The sequence below is a fragment of the Delphinapterus leucas genome, chromosome 9, assembly GCF_059928025.1.
Source record: "Delphinapterus leucas isolate spDelLeu-1000000601 "Yukka" chromosome 9, BTC_Dleu_Yukka2, whole genome shotgun sequence".
Lineage (NCBI taxonomy): Eukaryota > Metazoa > Chordata > Mammalia > Artiodactyla > Monodontidae > Delphinapterus > Delphinapterus leucas.
The window spans coordinates 42,582,138-42,586,063 of NC_143137.1; the positions used below are offsets into that span (position 1 = coordinate 42,582,138).

At 41.8% G+C, this 3,926-nt stretch overlaps 1 long non-coding RNA gene across 3 annotated transcripts in view; it reads left to right on the forward strand.

The window, feature by feature from the left end:
• Nucleotides 1-3,926, forward strand: part of LOC149748386 (uncharacterized) — a 52,580-nt gene that overhangs the window by 21,335 nt on the left and 27,319 nt on the right. For all 3 annotated transcript variants that reach the window (XR_016394300.1, XR_016394301.1, XR_016394302.1), the window contains exon 2: nt 195-312. This is a non-coding gene — a long non-coding RNA (uncharacterized LOC149748386). The remainder of the gene's footprint in view (nt 1-194; nt 313-3,926) is intronic.

Below are 3,926 nucleotides of genomic sequence, written 5' to 3' on the forward strand. Positions count from 1 at the left end.
TTCTTTCCCTTTCTTTTACGTCCGGGGCTTGGAGCTTTGTGAATGTCCATCAGAATTTCCTACATGCAGATGCCAAGAAGCTCTACTAAAGGCATACCCTGCGCTTGTGCTCTTCCAGCACTACCTGGCCAGGGGTCTTCCAGAGGGCTCCATGTTCCCTTCTATAGCCTGTTTTCTCTGTACTGACTCTCTAGGTGGATTAGACCAAGCTCCTCAATGTCCCATTGATTGATTGATGATTGATGGAGGAAGATCACAACTTCAACACTGGATTGTTAAGCTAAGGCTGACTAATAATTTGCTGAGCAACAGGTGTGGTAAAGATTGTTCTTCCTCGCTTCCCTGGCTTTGCTTATGCTGTGCCCTTCATATGCAATACTGTGAGCTCCTCCTGCCACCCACTGTTTAATTGAGTTTAATTCTCTCTACTTTTCTGGGAGTGGTTCATGGTGTTTCAAGGAGCCTTCCCAAACAACTCTGTCCTACTTTGTTCTCTTTTATTCTAATCTACTCTGTACATTTGGCTATACTAGTCATTTTAGTGCTAATTATATTCCATTATACTTTTCCTAAATTCCTTCAACTTTGTGTGTGATAATAAATTCTTGAGATAGAGGAACATGTCACATATTGGGGAGTGTGTGTGTGTGTGTTTGTGTGTGTGTGTGTGTGTGTATTCCCCCATAGTGCTTAGCAGAATGTTAGGACCTGTAAATATTTTATGTTCATTTTTCATTTATTCATTTGTTCATTCATTCTCTCAACAAATATTTATTGAATGACTACTATGCGTCCAGGTCCTTTTCTAAGTTGTTATAGAACAAAAATCCCTTCCCTATATTTTAGGGAGTGTAGGCAAACAATAAACTCAATGCATAAGTAAATTATAGCATAGTAGAATGTAACAATTGCTATGCAAAAAAAAGGAAAAATTGAACAGTGTGAAGGAAGTCTCAGGAATTCTGGGATCTAGGGCTGGTGGGTTGTATTAATTAGAAACCCACAAGCAACTGATATTTGAGCAAAGGTTTGAGGAACACGAGAGAGTGAGCCATGCAGACATCTGGGGAAAGAGCTCTCTAAGCTGAAGATACAGCATGTGCAAAGGTTCTGAGGTAAGATTGTGCCTGGCATGTTGGAGGAACAGCAAGGGGTCCTTTGGGCTGGAGCAGAGTGAATGAGGGAGATAGCAGTAGAAGAAATCAGAGAGGTAATGGAAAAGCCAGATCATGTAACCTTAAAAGGTCTTTGTAAAGCTTTTTGGATTTTACTCATGGTAAACTGGGGAGTCATAGGAGGGATGTGAGCAGTGGCATCACCTGATCTGATTTTTATTTCAAAAGGACGTTTCAGATTGCCAAGTTGAGAGTATTCCAGGGACCTAAAGAGAAGAAAACCTTCTCTTTAAAGGGTCAGATAGTAAACATTTTAGGCTTTGTGGGCCATATGATCTCTGTCAAATCTGTTCATTTCTGTGCCATTGTAGCACATAAATAGCCATGGACAATATGTAGACAAATGGGCCTATTTGTGTTGTAATGAAACTTTATTTACAAAAACAGGCAGTTGACAGAGTTTGACCTATGGACTATAGTTTGCCACCCTTGGCATAGACTATAAAGAGGCAACTATAGAAACAGGAAGACCTACAGGAGGCTATTGAAGTAATCCATGCAGGAGATGCTGAAAGCTCAGAACGGAGTGGAAGCAATAGAGATGGCAAGAAGTGGTTGCATTTTTTTTAAGGCAGATGATTTTCTGATGAATTGCATGTGTGGTGTGAGAGAAAGAGAGGAGTCTAGGATGACTTCTTGTTTGTTCTAAGCAATGATAAAGATGTGCTGGCAGCAACTGAGGTGTGGAAAGCTGTGCATGAAGAAGGGCATTTTTAGACGTGTCAAGTAAGCGGTTGGCAACAAAAGTCAGAGCATCGTGAATTGGATTAGCCTAAAAAGTATGCTACAAGGACACGTTTTAAACTCAAGTGTTGATTGCTCGAATTTTGAGACAGTGACCCAATTGTACAAAAAGCTGGGGAATTCAGAAGCATGCAATGATATTACCATGGAGGAAGAAGTTGGTCATAGATCATGTCCAGCCTTTGTTTGTATAACAGTGATCACACTGTTACTGCCCAAGAAACAGTAAGCCAAAGAAAACTGAGTTAAAAGTCACTGAGAGTTGTAAAACTTCCATTAATTATTAAAATTAGAAACAGGCAACAATTCTTAATGTTAAAATTTTTGGCAGAGTTCATCTAGAATTGAGCCAATAATTGCTGAGCCAAGGACAGAGTTGCACAGGACAGAGTTGTGGTGCCTGTCTGTATACTAAGTTGCTCTACTCGGAGGATCCTCAAGGCGTGACCACAAGGACCCCTTGAACAGGTGCTGGTGGCTCTCAAACCCCTTTAGGGGAAAAGAACCACCTGCAACTCCAGGCTGCTCATTCTTGCGTCCTCACGCTGCAGAGGGGCTATGGGGCAGGGCAGAAGGCACTCGAAAACTTTTGCCAGGCCACTTACCCTCTCTGAGCCTTGTTGTCCTCATCTGGAAAACGGGAATATTTATCTCACAAGGCTGGTATAAACTTGAAAGTGATGATATTTGTAAACATCCTGAAGGGTTGTGCTCACCAATCACCCTTCTATCTGAATATCAGGGAGACAAACACAATTGCAGTTCACTTGATCTGTGTAAGTTCCCGAGTTGAATCGAATAAGCTAACTTTATAACTTCATAAATTTTACTTTTCTCAGGCAGAGTTTTAATGTTTTTAATCTTCAGATATATTTGGGAGGCTCCCAACTCTTGGGTAGAGATATATTCTGTCCTGCTCTGGATTCCAGGCATTAACTGCCCAGCTGCCCCAGTCCTAAAGCCCTGAGAAAAATCTCCCCCCGACCCCTCCCCTGAATAGAAGCTCCTGAGGATTAAGCACTCTGTCTTTTCCCCCCTACCATTTGTAATGAGGTTATCTCTCCAACATCTACTTCTTCTTTTAGTAAGAACCCAACTTTTAGTTCAAATATCTCATCCCAGCCAGTGTGCTCTGGGGAAAGCTGAATCCTTAGGAGTGGGGCATTTGACTTCAATGTGAGCTCATCAGTAATTGCATATCTTGTTCACACTGATTAGTTCATATATGAGCATATAGCTCCAGTTAGGTTGGTGAGGGTCATGTATGTGTTTGCTAAGCACTGCCGGGAAGGGTGGCTTCCTACATTTCTAAGAAAATTTCTAAAAATCACAGTCTTTCTCTGTGCATGTGGACAAGAGTTCCCCAGGAGTCATTAGTAAGCATCCGTTATGGGTTCACTTGTGTCCCCCTACCCCCCCGACAAAATGTATTTGTTGAAGTCCTAATTCCCAGTACTTCAGAACATGAAAGTATTTGGAGATAGGGCCTTTACAAAGGTAATTAAGGTAAAATGAGGTCATATGGGTTGGACTTAATCCACCTGACTAATGTCCTTATAAGAAGAGGAGACTAGGACACAGACATTCACACACTCGAAGAAAGACCATGTGAAGTGTCAAAATTGATAAACAGCAACCTCAATTAACATAGTCAGGAAGCCAGAAGGGGGAGCTCTCCTGTCCTATGAAGACAGCAGAGCCCAACAGGAAGAAGAAAGACTTTCTCTTCTTTCCTGGCAAGAGCTCAGCCAATGAGAAAACGTCAGCACAACTCAGCCAATGAAAAGCCATTATCTTTTGAACTCTCAAGTCCTCCGGTGGACCCTTTGTTTCCTATAGCCCTCCCAGCTTCCCTTTCCCCTCTTTAAAAGAGTTCTCCTCTCCTTCCTGTGAGAGGACTTGCACATGGCTTGCCATACTTGCACACCCTGAATGGCAATTCTTTACTGATCCTGAATAAACCCTATTTTTTTTCTGGAGAAATAATTGGCAGTCTATTTGTTATAG